Here is a 17763-nt window from a genome sequence, read left to right as displayed (position 1 = left end):
CTCTCCGGCACCTCCTACCGAGACCTAGTCTGGGAGTTAGGCCAGAATGTACCGACCATGGCGGCCGCACTCCTCGACATTGCCACCAACTTTGCCTCGATCGAAGTGGCTGTTGGGGCCATCTTCCCCGACAACGACGCCAAGGGGAAGCGGCCTAAGAAAAAGAAAAAGGGTCGCCAGGGAAAGCAGGAGGTCCTCGAGGTCGGTCTAGTCGTGGCCGCAGATCACAAGAATCCCTGAGGCCCAGAGGCCCTGGGCTCTTCGACAATATGCTTAAGAAACCCTGCCCTTACCATAGGGCCCGGTGAAGCACACCCTCGAAGAGTGCACCATGCTCCAGCGTTACTATGCCATGCTCGAGCTCCCCAACGACGACACCATGAGGAGGGACGTCGACGATAGGGACAACGACAAGGACAATGGGTTCCCCGAGGTGTTCAACGCCTTCATGATCTTCGGCGGGCCTTCAGCGTGCCTCACGGCACGTCAGCAAAAGAGGGAGCACCGGGAGGTCTTCTCGGTTAAAGTGGCCACTCCCCGGTACCTCGACTGGTCTCGGGAGGCGATCACCTTCGATCGGGATGACCACCCTGATTACATCTCAAACCTCGGGCAGTACCCACTCATCGTCGACCCGATCATCGGCAACACCCAGCTCTCCAAGGTGTTGATGGATGGAGGCAGCGGTCTCAATATCCTCTACGCCAGCACCCTAGAACTCCTAGGGATCGATCAGCCATAGCTCCAAGGCGATGCTACGCCCTTCCACGGCATCGTGCCAGGAAAACGCACATGACCCCTTGGGCGCATCAACTTGCCTGTCTACTTCGGCACTCCCTCCAACTACCACAAGGAGGTCCTCACCTTCGAGGTGGTTGGGTTCAAGGGGACCTATCATGCTATCCTGGGCCGCCCGTGCTACGCCAAGTTCATGGCGATCCCTAACTATACCTACCTCAAGCTCAAGATGTTGGGCCCCAACAACATCATCACTGTCGACTCAACGTACGAGCATGCATACGACTGCGATGTCGAATGCATCGAGTACGCCGAGGCTCTCGTGGAGGCCGAGACCCTCATTCTCAACCTCGACTGACTTGGTAGCAAGGCGCCTGACTCCGAGCGTCATGCCGGGACTTTCGAGCCCACAAAGGCCGTCAAGCTCATCCCGGTCGACCCCACCTGCTCCGACGACCAAGCGCTGAGGATCAGTGCCACCCTCGACATCAAATAGGAAGCCGTGCATGTCGACTTTCTCCACGCGAATGTCGATGTATTTGCGTGGAGTCCCTCAGACATGCTAGGCATACCGAGGGAGGTCGCCGAGCACACCTTGGACATCCAAGCCAGCTCCAAACTGATGAAACAGCGCCTGCGCCGATTCGACGAGGAAAAGCGCAGGGCCATTGGTGAGGAGGTGCAGAAGCTTTTGGCGGTCGGATTCATCAAGGAAGTTTCCCATCCAGAGTGGTTAGCTAATCCTGTATTAGTTAAGAAGAAAAATGGGAAGTGGATAATGTGTGTAGACTATACCGGTTTGAATAAAGCATGTCCAAAAGTCCCTTTCCCATTACCTCGAATCGACCAAATCATTGACTCCATTGCGGGATGCAAAACCCTATCTTTCCTTAATGCATATTCTGGTTACCATCAAATCAAGATGAAAGAATCCGACCAGCTCGCGACTTCTTTCATCACCCCATTTGGCATGTACTGCTATGTGACTATGCCATTTAGCCTTAGAAACACAGGGGCCACATACCAGCGGTGCATGACCTAGGTCTTTGGCGAGCACATCGGGCAAACTATCGAGGCCTACGTGGATGACATCATGGTCAAGTCCAGAAAGGGCAGTGATCTCGTCGATGACCTAGAGATCACCTTCAGATGCCTTAGAGAGAAGGGCATCAAGCTCAACCCTGAGAAGTGTGTCTTTGGGGTCCCCCAAGGCATGCTCTTGGGATTCATAGTCTCAGAGCGCGGCATCGAGGCCAACCCAGAGAAGGTCTCGGCCGTGACCAACATGGGACCAATTCAAGACCTCAAGGGAGTGCAGAGGGTTATGGGATGCCTTGCGGCCCTAAGCCGCTTCATCTCACGCCTTGGCGAAAAAGGCTTGCCTTTGTACCGCCTCTTGAGAAAATCCGAGTGCTTTTCCTGGACTCCCGAGGCCAAAGAAGCCCTCACCAAGCTCAAGGCACTGCTCTCCAATCCTCCCATCCTAGTGCCACTGACCAAGGGCGAGGCCCTCTTGCTCTATGTCGCCGCAACGACCCAAGTGGTCAGCGCGGCTATAGTGGTCGAGAGACAGGAAGAGGGGCATGCCTTACCCATCCAACGACCTGTTTACTTCATCAGCGAGGTGCTCTCTGAGACTAAGACACGCTACCCCCACATATAGAAGTTGATCTATGCTATAGTCTTGGCTCGATGCAAGCTACGTCACTACTTCGAGTCCCACCTGGTGACCGTGGTGTCGTCTTTCCCTCTGGGAGAGATAATCTAGAACTGGGAGGCCTCAGGTAGAATAGCCAAGTGGGCCGTGGAACTCATGGGGGAAGCCCTATCTTTCGCGCCTTGGAAAGCAATTAAATCCCAGGTCTTGGCCGATTTTGTGGCGGAGTGGACCGACACCCAACTGCCACCTGCTCAAGTCTAGGTGGAATGTTGGACCATGTACTTCTATGGGTCCCTGATGAAGCCCGGGGCAGGCGTGGGTCTGCTCTTCATCTCACCCCTTGGAGTGCACATGCGCTACATGATTCGGCTCCACTTCGCCGCCTCCAACAACACAGCCGAGTATGAAGCCCTCGTCAATGGCTTGCAAATCGCCATCGAACTTGGAGTACGACGTCTCGACGTACGGGGTGATTCGCAGCTCGTCGTTGATCAAGTGATGAAGGAGTCGAACTACCATGACCCCAAAATGGAGGCATACTACAAGCTGGTACGTCGCCTTGAAGATAAGTTCAACGGTCTCGAACTCAACCATATCACGCGAAAATTCAATGAGGCTGCAGACGAACTGGCAAAGATGGCGTCGGCACGGGCCCCGGTCCCCCGAACATCTTTGCCAGAGACCTCCACAAGCCTTCCATCGACTACGCCTCGACGGCGGAAGAGGGCCCACCGGTCGAGCCCACCGCAGGGGCTGAGGCCCCCTCTGTCACCGAGACCCCTTCGGCCAAGCCCGAGGTCATGGAAATCAACGCGGAGCCTCCCAAGGCCAACCAGGGCATGGACTAGCGAGTCCCATTCATTGATTACCTCATTCGAGGAGAGCTTCCTGCAGACAGGACCAAAGCCCGATGGCTTGCGCAACGAGCCAAAACTTACGTCCTCAGCAACAGCGAGTTGTACAGGCAAAGCCCATATGGCGTCCTCCAACGATGCATCACCACTGAGGCAAGCCAAGCCCTACTTGGGGACTTGCACGCGGGAGCCTACGGGCACCATGCAGCGCCTCGGACGCTCATCGGAAACGCTTTCCGCCAAGGGTTCTACTAGCCGACGGCGGTTGCTGACGCCACCAAGCTGGTACGCTCCTGCGAGGGATGTCAGTACTATGCACGGCAGACGCACCTCCCGGCCTAAGCCCTCCAAACCATCCCCATTACATGGCCATTTGCTGTATGGGGGCTCGACATGGTTGGGCCTCTGCAGAAGGCCCCTGGGGGCTATACTCATTTGATGGTAGCAATCGATAAGTTCTCCAAGTGGATCGAGGCTTATCCGATCAATCGAATCAAATCCGAGCAAGCGGTGATGTTCTTCACTGATATCATCCATAGGTTCGGGGTTCCAAATACCATCATCACTGACAATGGGACACAATTCACCGGCCACAAGTTCCTAACGTTCTACGACAACCACCACATTCGTGTGCCCTGGTCGACCGTAGGACAACCTAGGACAAACGGCCAAGTAGAACGTGCCAATGACATGATCCTACAGGGCCTCAAGCCGAGAATATACAACCGGTTGATGAAGTTTGGCAAGAAATGGCTTGCCGAACTCCTGTTGGTCATCTGGAGCCCGAGGAACACTCCGAGCCGAGCCATGGGGTTCACACCGTTCTTCCTAGTCTATGGAGTCGAGGCCATCCTCCCCACTGACTTGGAGTACGGTTCCCCGAGGCTACAGTTAATCCTCCCCACTGACTTGAAGTTTCCCTCAGATCTGGCGCAGTTAATCCGGATCCGATTAAACCGCCCATGCACCCACCTTTCCCTTATTAATCGCGCACGCACAGTAACGTCCCATCCGCTGATATCGCGTCGCATCCGACCGCAGCGATGGCAGGCGCCATTCCGTCTCCCCAAGAAACCGCCTTAAAAGGCGCACCCGCCGTTGTCAGCCGATGGGAGGGGAATATCCCCCACCTAATTCCTTTCAGACTAAGCAACTGGGCACCGAGCCCGTTACGGTCCAGGGGTTCGAAGGCTGGGCCCCCGAGGGTCTCGACAGCCGCCCCAGGACAAACAGAGTTAGGGATGACTATGGGCGAGCCCATACATGGCCAAGGCCCAAGCAAGCAATTGCTTGGGATGCCCTAAGTCGTGTACGAGACCAGCAGGGAGGTCTCTGAATGGGATCCCACCGTAGGGAGGCACCGAGCCCTCGGGGCCAATCGAACGGCCCTAGGACCCACTAGAGAAGCCCTCTGGTACTTTTGGAGTGCGTCTCTTGACCGCCAGCCGACCCCTATCGAATGGGGCATGGGCCTCTACTTGGACTTACCCGGTAACAGCTCACTGGAGGTGTCACTGCTCGCGCCCACCGAGGGTAGCCTGGCATACTCCACCCCTCCTTCCGAATGAAAAGGATGTGCGAGGGCCGCACAAAAAAGACAGGGAAACTCTTGATTGCCCTCTTGCTCCGTGCAGAGGCCCGAGGGCATTTCTTGCAAACCAAGCCAAGACCCAGCGACCCAAGCTCGCACTCGGGGGCTCGGCAAACAACCCCTCCTTCCGAACGAAAAGGATGCGCGAGGGCCGCACAAAAAAGACAGGGAAACTCCTGATCACCCTCTTACTCCACGTAGAGGCTTGGGGGCACTTCCTACAAACCAAGCCAAGACCCAGTGACCCAAGCTCGCACTCGGGGGCTCGGCAAACAACCCCTCCTTCCGAACGAAAAGGATGCGCGAGGACCGCACAAAAAAGATAGGGAAACTCCTGATCGCCCTCTTGCTCCGCACAGAGGCTCGGGGGCACTTCCTGCAAACCAAGCCAAGACCCAGTGACCCAAGCTTGCACTCGGGGCCTCGGCAAACAACCCCTCCTTCCGAACGAAAAGGACGCGCGAGGGCCGTACCAAAAAGACAACGAAACTCCTGATCGCCCTCTTGCTCCGAGCAGAGGCTCGGGGGCTCTTCCAGCAACCAACCCGATTCCTTTCAGACTAAGGAACTGGGCACCGAGCCCGTTATTGTCCAAGGTTTCAAAGGCTGGGCCCCCGAAGGTCTCGACAGCTGCCCCAGGACAAATAGAGTTAAGGATGACTATGGGCGAGCCCGTACATGGCCGAGGCCCAAGCAAGCGACTGCTTGGGATGCCCTGAGTCGTGTCCGAGATCGGCAGGGATGTCTCTGAATGGGATCCCACCGAAGGGAGGCATCGAGCCCCCGGGGCCAATCGAACGGCCCTGGGACCCACTAGAGAAGCCCTCTGGTACTTTTGGAGTGCGTCTCTGGACCACCAGCCGACCCCTATCAAATGGTGCACGGGCCTCCACTCGAACTTACCCGATAACAGCTCACCAGAGGTGTCACTGCTCGCACCCACCGAGGGTAGCCTGGCATACTCCACCCCTTCTTCTGAACGAAAAGGATGCGTGAGGGCCACACAAAAAAGACAGGGAAACTCCTGATCGCCCTCTTGCTCCGTGTAGAGGCTCGGGGGCTCTTCCTGCAACCAAGCCAAGACCCAGCGACCTGAACTCTCACCCAGAGGCTCGGCAAACGCGATAAAACCCCTCACTCAACAGGGAAAAAGCCCCTGGAGGAGTAAACCCACTCCTCCAGGGCCTCGGGGGCTACACCCGGCAGGTGCGCTCGCGCGCACCCATCGAGGCCTCAAGCACAAAACACAATCCCAACTGGAGCCGCTGCGTGTCAAGTCTCGTCAAAACCTCGGGAAGAGTGCTCACACTCCCCCCGAGGCTCGGGGGCTACTGTCGGATACCATAAAAGGGGTACCGTAAGCAAGAACCGAAAAAATTGCTTAGACCTTGTAAATATCGAAGCCAAGAGACAACGACGAGGCCTCGGCCGATTCTCCGATTCGCCCGAGGCCCATGCCGCAAGGCCTCGAACGAGGTACAAACTCTCCGCCTCGCCCGAGGCCCCCTCGCTCGAGTTCCCGCGTCGCAAGGCCTCGAACGAGGTACCAACTCTCCGCCTCGCTTGAGGCCCCCTCGCTCGAGTTCCCGCCCATAAGGCCTCGGATGAGGTACCGATTCTCCGCCTCGCTCGAGGCCGGCTCGGCAGCTACCCTGTCACCACCGCCTCGACCGGGACGCCACGTCCAACTAACGCAACCAACCACTCCCGCGACATTAGCCGAACGACGGCTCGACACAGCGGAGTGACCGACAAGGTGGGAGTCGCATCAACGCCATGTCGTCCGGGACAGGACAGGGCAGGGGTTACCGACCGCTGTGCTCAGCACTGTGCCCACGACTTACACCCGTGCTGCACTGTACTGCCTAACCCCAACTGCTCCGAGGACAGTGCGGCGTGGGGAGTCAAGTCCGGGTACCTGTAGCCTCGGAATCAGTGTACAGGACCAACTGCTCCCTCCGAGCCTCAGCCATCCGCTTGGGGGTCTCGGCAGCCTCGGGATTCGCGCCCGCCGAGCCCCCACGATGGTTCGGCCTCTGCACTGACTGAGCCTCGGCTCTCTACGCTGTCCACATACAGCGACCGGCACGTCGTCCGCCATGCCCTGCGTCAAGCTATCACTAGAGCTCCCACGTCGCACAGGATCGGGCGTGACCGGCGCGTCGCTCCAATGCATCAAGGACAAGACCGCTCCGTCGACCATGCCACCACAGTGACAAGCACAGGGCTCAGACATACTGCCTCCGCTCACAAAACACCACGTAGCGAACGCATGTATCACCCCTGTCCCCCCCTTCAACTATAAAGGGGAGTGACCAGGGCTGTTTATGGGGACGAGCTCACGGGTTCACGAACTCACGCATAGACGCACGCACAAATAGATGGAGATTCAAACACACACACGCGCAAGCAACGTGCAACACTCTGTAATACGCACGCTTCCTTGCTGCCTGAGATCAACGTCTCAAGCAGCCCACGCCGCTCCACGCAGAGACCTGAGACTAGCTCCCTCTCTCGCCCAGCTTGTAACCCTCTACTGCAAGCACTTCAGTGCAAGGAATGCAAGATCGATCTCTCAGACTGGACGTAGGGCACCTATTGCCTGAACCAGTATAAACCTTGTGTCTTTTTGCATCACCATCTAGGATTAGGGGCACGCAGTACATTTTCACTAGTTGGTTGAGGGTCCGCCGATCCAAAACACCGACAGAATGAATCGTCATAAACAATAGAATTCTATGATGGTTCCTTAGAACGTCACCAATAAACCGTCATGTAAAGACTTATTCCTTGTAGTGACAATCAAAACGATAAAAAAAATTAGTCGGCTAGAATGGGACATCAACACACGCCGAAGACACATGAACTCGCATTTACCACTACTGTATATTGATGACCTGACCCTCCAAAAACTCCCCTAGATAGCTAGTCGATAGCCACACATCTTATAATGTCAAAATCGTCAAGACGAAACACCAAAGTCACCACTTGCACCATCATTCCCGACGTTGTCCCACACCGAGGTAGCCTCTGCCAAGTAGAACTAGTCGCCGCAATCCACTGCAAGCCGGGTAACTGTCACGCTATCAGATGCGCTTGCACCGTCTCATGACGTTGTCCTACACCAAACTATCGTCCTCAACTGCCAGTCAGAAGCCATACTCTCAAATCGCTACGCCAATACCTTATTTCTAGCCCTTTTCAAAAATACCTTCTTTCTCGCCATTTTCCACCACCATGGACATCTACTCCTCGAGTCCTCAACATATTCCTCCTCTTTAGACTTTCAGCCTGTTCACTTGTTGGTCTCAACCAGGGCTTATCAACCAGCCAACAATATTTTTCTCTCACAACAAACCAACACCGGCACCAGCCAGGGCTTACCATCCAGTGAACAGGCCGTTCGCCGCCGTTATCATCACAGGAAGATCGCCGCTTCACCGGCCTCGGGCGAACCACACATGTAGTCGTCGTCGCTGCTCGTGCGGCCAATGTACTAAGCCATAGTTCGAGTGTGCTGTTAGCCCCGGTTACGTACGTGCGTCACACATAACATCAGTCCTGTTCACAAAATATGGCTGGCTACTACTGCACCTTCAATGCTGCTCTCAGTTTGTTGTTGTAGCACATGCGGGCGCTGGATTTGTACAAACATTTCCATAAATTTGGAAAAAAAGGATTTAAGTCTTCTTACGCTCACTCTTCCCCAATATACGTAGGTAGAGGAGAAAAGAGTATATGCATGGATCGTGTCTTGAGTCGGTGAGTCTACTCCCCTACTAGATGCATTCATGCATGTTTTTATCTTATAATAAAATAACATCAGCCGGCTTATAAACCACATAAACAATCAAGCGAACAGAGTGATCCCCTAATTTCGTTGCCAATGGCTTAGCTGCCGTGGTTTTGTGCAAAGACGAGTAGAGTACTTACTCGGACATGGACTAGACAGTAGTATGCCTCCGGCCAACTCACAAACATTGCACGACGAATGCATCGTCAAGTTGTATGTTATCAGCGGCGTTTCTTCCGGCACACTTAACTCTCTTCGCGATGCGTCCACGGCACCTGCACCTCGCCACTGGACCGGTGACGGTTCATTGCCTCGCTCGTTTTGCACATCCCAGACCCTTTCGATGTCTAGAGCATTTGTTTTGCTGTAATAAAAAAAAAAAAAGCACCGGAGGTCTATTAACTTTCGTTGGGTGTCATCTAGGTCCATCAACTTTAAAACTTTATTTTTTGGTCTATTAACTTTCGTTTGGTGTTATCTAGGTCTATCAACTTTGAAACTATATTTTTGGTCCATGAACTTTTAAAATTGTTCACTGCAGGTCCACGCATGCATGCATGCACGTCGGCTTCGGCCTACGGTCTTTGCGTGCGTACAGCAGCCTCTGCATGGACCTCCGGCGGCGGCGCCACGTGGCGGCGCCGCCGCAGGCCGGCCCCGCAGAGGGAGACCAGCCAGGGCCAGCGTCCGTCGCTGTGGGGCAGTGGCTGCGCTGTGCTGTGCCCGCCCGCCCACGTGAGCCCAAGCCGCAAGGCTCCAGCGTCGCACCCTCAAAGTGGAACAGCAGCTTGGGCAACTCCGGCCTATCTCCGGACGACGGCAGTACGAAGCAGATGGGATCGGCGTCCGTCGTCGCGTTGCTGGCCTCCGCAGGGGAGCGCCGGTAAACCTGGAGCGGCAGCGTCGTGAAGGAGGTGCCGGAGTCGATGATCGTCCCGCCGGTTCCGTTGTTCATCAACGCGAAAGCGGACTCCGGCACCTGCAGCCTCGTGGACCCGACGGTCATGCCCTTCAGCGACAGGTAGTAGAAAGATGGAATTTTGGGGCTCTAGATTAGCGGGGTGGTCTGCACAGCACCACCTGCGCTGCTGTAGAGGTTCGCCGGCTGGCCCAGCAGGACGGGACTGGGCGCCGATCCCGTGATGTCGGTGAAGCAGTAGGAGAAGTTGTCGACCTTGAGCTGCGACGGCAAGGACAGGGAGCCGCGGACCGAACCCAACGATGCCAGGTCTCGTTGGACGTAAAGATCCCACTGTTGTTGTGGCCGCAGCCGAAGGACAGGCCGGGCACGGCCGTGGCCGTGCGCCCATCGACGGCCACGAACGTGAACGTGCCCGCGTCGAGCTGTCCGTTGGTCGTCAAGTTGTCACCGTAGGAGTAGGTGTACAAGCACGTCTCGTTGCCGTAGGAGAGCTCCTGGAACGTGGAGGAGAGGGAGGGGTCAAAGTACGAGAGGGCCTGGTGGGAGCAGGAGATGCAGGGTCAGCACTGCGTCCATGTGAGGTCGCTGCCCGTGTCCAGCGTCAGCTGCACGGGCTGCGGCGGCGTGCCGATGCCCGAGCGCATCAGGTACTCCGTGCTGGGACTAGGACTGGGGTCACTGCCGTTGCGCTGCCACGGGGTGCGTCACTGGGGCACTCGCTGAGGAGCTGGCGAGGAACTGCGCGCGCGGCGCGTGCCTTGTTGCGCCGCGTCATGCGCTGCAGCAGCTCGCGGCGGGCCGCGTCATGCGCTGCAGCAGCTCGCGGCGGGTCAGTCCACGCCCGGCAGCAGCGCGAGCACCATGGGATAGGCAGCTGCCTCCTCGTCCTTGTCCGACCGCGCGATGGGGTCGCACCTGTACACCCGCCACGGCCGCCGGCGCCGCAGCTTCATCACGGAGCTGACCATTCCCAGGAACACCTTCTCGGCCAGCACGATCACCGACATGGCCGTGCACAGCAGCACCGCGGCCCGAACGCACAGCAGCATCCAATGGACAGTGCGGTTGGTTGGCTCTCAGGATGCAAGCGGGGCGGGCTGCGAACAAGCGTACTCATCGGGAGCATGCCCACGGGGCCGACGGACACGGCCTGGCGAAGCCTGCTGAACGCGTGCCGGATCCACGGGGATCTGGATCTCACCGAGAGCGCACTTGAGGAGCTGAGGCGCCTCGGCGCCGCCAACGCCGACGACTACGTCATCGTCGCGGACATGCACGCCAGGGCCAAGAACTAGGGCCACCTGCCTATTCATCCATCTGCAGCATCGCGAGCTCCACGGCCAGCCTCTGGGGTGGCTGCGCCGACGCTGAGGAGACCCGAGCTGGAGGCGGCCGTGATCCGTGTGACCAGCCACGACGAGCGGTCCGTGGACGAGCGACGACGGCGAGTGCAGGCATGGCTCCACCGACGCAAAGACCGGAGGCTGAAGCCGACGTGCATGCATGCATGCGTAGACCTACAGTGAATCATTTTAAAAGTTCATGGACCTAAAAATGTAGTTTCAAAGTTGATGGAACCTAGACTGACACCAAACGAAAGTTAATAAACCCAAAAATACAGTTTCAAAGTTGATGAACTTAAATGACACCACAACGAAAGTTACTCTAAACAAAAAGACGGCAGTGCAACGTGCAGTAGAAGGCACGCCCGGGCGCGGCCGCAAAGATACACCGTCGTCCTGGTCATGGCGACGTCAGTCAACCGTAGCCAGGAGCCGCTAGGCGACGCAAACGCCTTTGAAATGGGGCGACGGCCACCTTATCCTACATGGTTTCTTTAATGTTTCTTTATTGCCAGTCACTACCCAGTACACGAACCTTCCCCGTTGTTTACGCTCGCATTTGCTTTGGCCCCCACATGAATCTCTCATCAAAGTCATATTGACACGTGCACAACCACAACCAAAAGGAGACCAAAAGAAAGAAAGAAGGGAACCACTATAATTTGCGGTCCCAATAGAGCACGGATAGTAACCCAGCCGTCAGCCGGCTAAATATAATGTCAGATGTGTTAAAGCCTTCACTAGTATAATGGCTCGGCTTTCGTCCTATTAGTTTAGACTTGTTTGGCTTATAAGCTATGGCTGAAAATACTGTTGGCTGGTTTAATATGAGAAAAAAATAATATTTGTTATTGATAAGTCATGGCTTATAAGCCAAATACGACCCTACGAACCTGCTGTTTATCGGTGTGCCTGAGTGCATGTGCATGATATGCAAAGAGCAGGCGCACAGCGAATGAGATTCTTCGATACAAAGCAAAACGCCAGTTTTTCGGTCACCGTCGCTGGGAGCAGGCGTTTTAATCTCGTGGAACATGCTCAGCCTGGCGGTAAGCGAAGCGTCGGCTCGCGTCTCTTTCATTCTCTCTCACCCAGCAAGGATTTTTCTGACGTGGACTCGTATACAGCCCGCTTACGTGGACTTTGTTATACTTGCTCTTACTGAGAGAATACGTAGTAAGAATGATGGTAAACAGTTCGTCAGGAAGAAATGATGATTAACGAGCGCAGATCATCTAGTCTAGCTTAAAGCTGACGCTCGCAGGATAATGCTTCTCGCACTCACGTCGATTCGTGACAGCAAAAAGAGAGGCTACCGTCTCGAAATCAAAAGAAGGATGGACACGAGGTGTAGCTAAAGAACGGCCGGGAAACCAAAGAGAGAGAACCCCCGCCGCGGTTCTCTGAATTCTCTTCTCTTGTCGTCAGTTATCACTCCCACAAAATCTACTTACGGACCAAACAAATCAAGCTTTTTGCAAAAGTAAAACGTAAAAGCTGAAAAAAAAGTTTAGAAAATCAAGCCGCTACCACGAAATATTCCTGATAATAAACACAGCTCGTCAAACTTTACAGGGCAGCATTCCGGCCGCCGCGGTGGCGCCGCCGCCAAGAGTGGCCTCGATCACGGCCGGCCCGCCGGCAGCGGCGAAGCCGCGCCCTTCCTGCTGCATTCGCCGTCGTCCCTTCCCCTCCTCGTGGACCCGTCCCACCCTCTCCGCACCGAGCCGCCGTCGTCCCCCGCCTCGCGCCCAGGAGACCGTCCTGGCCAGGAACGACTGCCACCGGCGCCCGCCGTGGCTGCTCCCGCCGTACCCGTTGCCGTTGCCGAAGCCTCCTCCTGCTCCTGCCACGCGCCGTCCGCCTCGGGAGCTCCCCCCCTCGGAGCTGAGCTCCGAGAGGTCGAGCAGGCTGGTGGCGTGGCGCAGGCGGCGAGACCGGAGCACCTGCTCCCGCAGGTGCTCCGGCAGCCGCAGCGTGAACCTCTCGTGGTCGCCCTCCTCCGCGGCGGCGGCGGCCGCCGCGAAGAGCGAGTGCCCCGTCGAGTGCGACCGCGGCATCCTGGCGGCGCGCCGCGCGCTGCGCAGCATCTCCAGCTCCATGGCCTCCTCCTTCCTGTCGTCCTCGTCGTCGCTGTCCTCCGAGCCCTCGTCCAACACCGGTATCGCCACGGACCTCCGGCGGCGGCGAAGGCGAAGGCTGCTGGCGCGGCGATAGCGCCACCGCCGCCGGCCGGCGGCGGCGGCGACGGCGACGGGGGCGCCACCGCCGGCAACGGCAACGGCACCGGCACCGGAGCCGGCGCCGGCTTCTCGAGGTTCGCGCGGCAGAGCGGGCACGTGACCCGCGACTGCAGCCAGGGGTCGATGCACTCCGGGTGGAACGCGTGGGAGCAGTGCGGCAGCAGGCGGAGGTCGTCGTCGTCCTCGAACGCCGTGAGGCACACCGCGCACTCCAGCACGCCCTTGCCGATCTTGTGCTCCACGACCTCCCTGTAGGACACGATGGGAAACGTGGCGACAACCGCGGGGTCCAGCCCGCGTTTCCCCCTCCTGGACGGACCCCCGCCCCCGGCGGCCCCGGCTGCTGCTGCTGCTGCCGCCGCCGCCGCCGCCCCGGGGTCGGCGAGGCGGCACTGGTTGACGTACGCGCAGATGAAGAGCAAGAAGAAGAACACGCTGATGGCCACCGTGATGAAGGTCGACATGGTGCGCCCGAACGGCGTTGGCTGCGGCGGCTGCAGGAGGCGTCCGCTGAGGCGCCGGCGGCGGCGAGGACGAGGACGACAACGGCGAAGAAGACTGCGCGTCGACGATGGCCATGCCGGCGCGGAGGAGGCAGAGCACGAGGAGGAGCTCCCGTGTCCCCATCGCTCCTCGCGAAGCACGCACGCAGAGGCACAGAATTGGGGAAACCGGCACCACTACTGCCGCCGGTCTGTCAGCTCTCTGCTGTGGAGCGATTCTGCTTTGACGACACGAGAAAGTGAGAAACCGATTGCTGTTGCTAGACGCTAGTGGTGCTGCGGATGCCTACATCCCACGTCAGAGTTGGGCGAATTGCCTGCCCCCTGCAGCCCTGCTCGGTTGCTCCTCTTTCTTGCCGATCCCTGCGCTTTGCTCTCTCCAAACTCGCTTCCCCCCTTCCCAAATTCCCTGCATCTGGAATTCTGGATGGATCTTTTTGACCAATTTAGCGGACACTACGTCACTCTGATGTGTGCGACTGTACCGAAGCAGCGGCGGATGTCAGGCAGGCGTGTGTTGAGTGTTTGACACAGCGAATATTCTGAGAGGGTGTTCGGCTGTACGGAAATTTTTACTGTTTATGCTGGAACCACTGTTCATACGGGACGTCGTGAGAGAGAAATACTACTTCCTACTGGAAAAAAAATAAAACAAACAAATCAGAATTCAGTCCAGCCGAACACTCCCTAGGTTTCGGGGTTATCAAAGCAGCTGTGGAAGGTGGTGATAGGCAATGCATGAAAGGACTCAAAATACTTGAAAAAAAAACTCCTGTGGACTGCAACCGGTCTCTTTCAGCGCACAATTAATAGTATTTTTCTCTCACAACAAATCAGCACCAGTTAATCTAAACCAGTCCAGAAACCAATCAGCGAACAGACCAAATGAAACAACTCGCACCATCACCATCCTCGTGGCGAGAATGTGGAGCGTAGGACAAACAGTATCGAACAGCATCGTTTCCGCCAGCGTGCAGCCGCTGTACCTGTCGTTTTTGTGAGAAACTAAACAAAAGCTGCAGGTAGTTCTCAATGTGCTTCATCATGCCACGGACCTGGCAATATTAATCAGGGGCATGTTAGCTGGTTGGTGTTGGTGTTGGTTTGGACTGGCTGCTACTGGTTTTTTATGAGAGAAAAATATTGTTGGTTGGTTGATTTGGGCTGATTGAAACCAACAAACGAACAGGCTATATGAATCTTGCCAGAATAACGTGCAGATTGCTTGGGTGGTCCATCATTTATTGCTTCACATTACACAAACGAACACAGGTCGAAAGAAACTGGCGGCGCCGCCGCCGCCTCCGCCCGCTAGTGGTTCCGGCGTCCGCTGCTCGGGGTCTGCGCGGATCCAGTGCCCCCCGGCGTGGATCTATGGCGGCGCGGCTACGGCGACGACCAAGGCCAAGGCGTCGATGCGGGCGCGGCAGTGGCTGCGGCACGGGCCAGGTGCGCCTGCATGGGCGTGGCGGCGAGGCTGCTCCGGCCCCTTTTCCTCCGGATCCGGCCATCCCGCGGCTGCAGCTGCTGCCGCCCATGCGGATCCGACCAGGTCTCGCTGGTGCGGGCGGTGATGCGGTCGTTGTGGCGTGGGGCAGCGGTGGAGGGCAGGGGCGGTGTGTCTTCAAGGCTCTCTGGTTGGTTCGGTTGCGCTGGATGTGGGCAAGCACCGGCGAAAGCCATGTCGGATCTGCCGGCAAGACGACGGCGACGCCTTCGGGCGTCGTCTTCCTCCTTGGAGGCGTTGTCATTGTGTTTTCCCACTCCGGCCGACTGCAGAGTAGCCAAGCAGAGACACCAGTGGTGCCATGGTGCGCGTGGTTGGAGGAACCTAGCTGCTTCTTGGCGGAGGTCGGCAACGTCGACGGCGGGTGCTTATGCCGGCGACGGTAGCTGGCGACGGCTTCGGCGTGCGGCAGGGTGACACGCGTGGCAGGGTAAGTCCAGTTCTGCATGTTGCCCGTTCGGAGGGGGTGGCGGCCGACGCAGCTGTGCGGCTGCTGTGAGCAACCGGCGCAGTCGATGCCCCTCTAGAGAAGCTGCTGCGGGATGACAGTGACGACAACGGTGACGACAGGCTACGGTCTAGCATCTTGGCTCGACGTATGTGCTAGGGGCACCTCGGGCGAAAGCCTTGGCGATGGCGACGCCTGTGGGTACCGTTTTCCTTGTTAGGGGGCGTCGTGTTCTTGTGCCCCTAGCCATGTCTTCCACGGGTGAAAACCCGGTCCTTTCCTGGACAAGTGACGGATGACGCATTTTCGGCGTCGTACCCTTCCTGAAGGCGTCGCTGTGGGAAATTCATCTCGACCGAGATGTCTCCCTCGGCGGATGTTGTCGGTGTTTCAGACCGGGGGATCCTCAACCAACTAGTGAATTTGAACTGCATGCTCCCGATTTCGGATGGTGATGCAAAGAGACACAAGGTCTATACTGGTTTGGGCAATCGATGCCCTACGTCCAGTCTGAGAGATCGATCTTGTATTTCCTTGCACCGAAGTGCTCGTAGTAGGGGGTTACAAGCTAGGGGAGAGAGGAAGCTAGTCCCAAGGTCTCGGCAAGGCGTCGTGTGGGTCGTCTGAGACGTTGCTCTCAGGCGGCTGGGATGGTGCGTATGTTACAATGTGTTCCTCCTTTCCTTCCCCGTCAGTCCCCCTTCTAAGTGGCCCTAAGTCCTCTCCTTTTATAGTTGAAGGGAGGACATGGACAGTACATGTGTTTACTATGCGACGTCGTGTCAATAGGGGCGGCATGTCCGAGCCCTGTGGCCTGTTCCTGTGGCGGCATGGTCGTCGGAGTGGTCCGTCCTTGGAGCACTAGGGCGGCGTGCGAGTCCCATCCGATCCTGTGCGCCGTGAGAGCCCTGGTACCGTCTCGAAGTGGGTGCGGCGGTGGACGTGCAAACCGCTGTGGACGGACTGTACGCGAGGCCGAGGCTTGACCGGTGTCCGAGGCTGCACCGCAATGGGGGGTCTCAGCGGGCACGATCCCCAAGATAGCCGAGACCTTGGTGCACAGTGCCGAGGCACCGAGTGGGCGGCTGATCTGGTGCGTCGGCTTGGAGGCGGTGATGTACCTGGACCAAGTTGTCCATACGATGTTGTTTTCGAGGCAGAGATCGCGGGACACAGTGCGGTATGGGCGCTGATCGTGGGCACAGCATCAGAACACAATGGCCGGTAATCCCCGCCATGCCCTGTCCTAGCCGGTATGGCGCTGATGCGACCTCAGGTCCCGTCGGCCATTCCATGGCGTCGAGCACTCGTCCGGCGAAGATTGTGGGAGTGGTTGAAGCATTAATGAGACACGACGTGCTGTCGGGAAGGTCAGCCGAGGGGGGGGTGATGGGCCACGGACGAACCAGCCTCGAGCGACATGGAGAATGAGGCCTCGCGCGAGACGGAGATCGGACTCCTTGCCGAGGCCTTCCGTGAGAGGCCTCGCGCGACACGGAGAATGCACCCCCTGCCGAGGCCTCCTGTGGAGAGCCTCGCGCGAGGCGGAGATCGCGTCAGGACGCCGAGACCTCCTACGTGAGGCTCGAGGCGAAGCGGAGGGCCTGGTGGGCTCGGACGTGGCGGGTGAGGGACCCACGGCTTACCTTCTTGCTTTGTTTCTTGATGGGACTTAAGTGACTTCTTTGATATTCGCTCGGGGTACCCCATTCTAAGGTACCCGATAGTAGCCCCTGAGCCTCTGGGGGAGTGCGTGCACTTTCCCTGAGGGTTTGCCGAGACTTGGTTCGTACCCGCTCCCGTAGGAATTGGGTTTTATATCTTGAGGTTCCGGTGGGTGCGCGCGAGCGCACCCACCGGGTGTAGCCCCCGAGGCCCTAGAGGAGTGGAGTTACTCCTCTAGGGGCTTTTTTTATTTTCGTGTTTGAACGAGTAGTTCTTATTGCATTTGCCGAGCCCATAGGCGCAAGTTCGGGTTGCGGGGGTCTCGGTGAGGTTGCAGGAAAAAGCCCTCTAGCCTCCGCACGGAGCGAGAGGTTTGTCAGGGCCCCCCTGACTTTGGGTATGACCCTCACGCTTCCTTTCGCTCAGAAGGAGGGGTGGAATGTGCTAGGCTACCCTCGATGGGCACGAGCGTGGACACTTCCGGTGAGCTGTTATC

The 17763-nt window shown here is 57.5% G+C and overlaps 2 pseudogenes; both read right to left on the bottom strand.

Annotated features, from left to right (window-relative positions):
• Positions 1–9168: 9168 nt before the first annotated feature.
• On the bottom strand, positions 9169–10565 carry LOC136495837 (aspartic proteinase nepenthesin-1-like; annotated as a pseudogene).
• Positions 10566–12351: 1786 nt separating this feature from the next.
• LOC136496921 (E3 ubiquitin-protein ligase ATL6-like) lies at positions 12352–14202 on the bottom strand (annotated as a pseudogene).
• Between the last annotated feature and the right edge of the window lie 3561 nt (positions 14203–17763).

Source organism: Miscanthus floridulus, chromosome 12 (assembly GCF_019320115.1).
Source record: "Miscanthus floridulus cultivar M001 chromosome 12, ASM1932011v1, whole genome shotgun sequence".
NCBI lineage: Eukaryota > Viridiplantae > Streptophyta > Magnoliopsida > Poales > Poaceae > Miscanthus > Miscanthus floridulus.
This window is presented reverse-complemented; position numbering and strand designations above follow the sequence as displayed.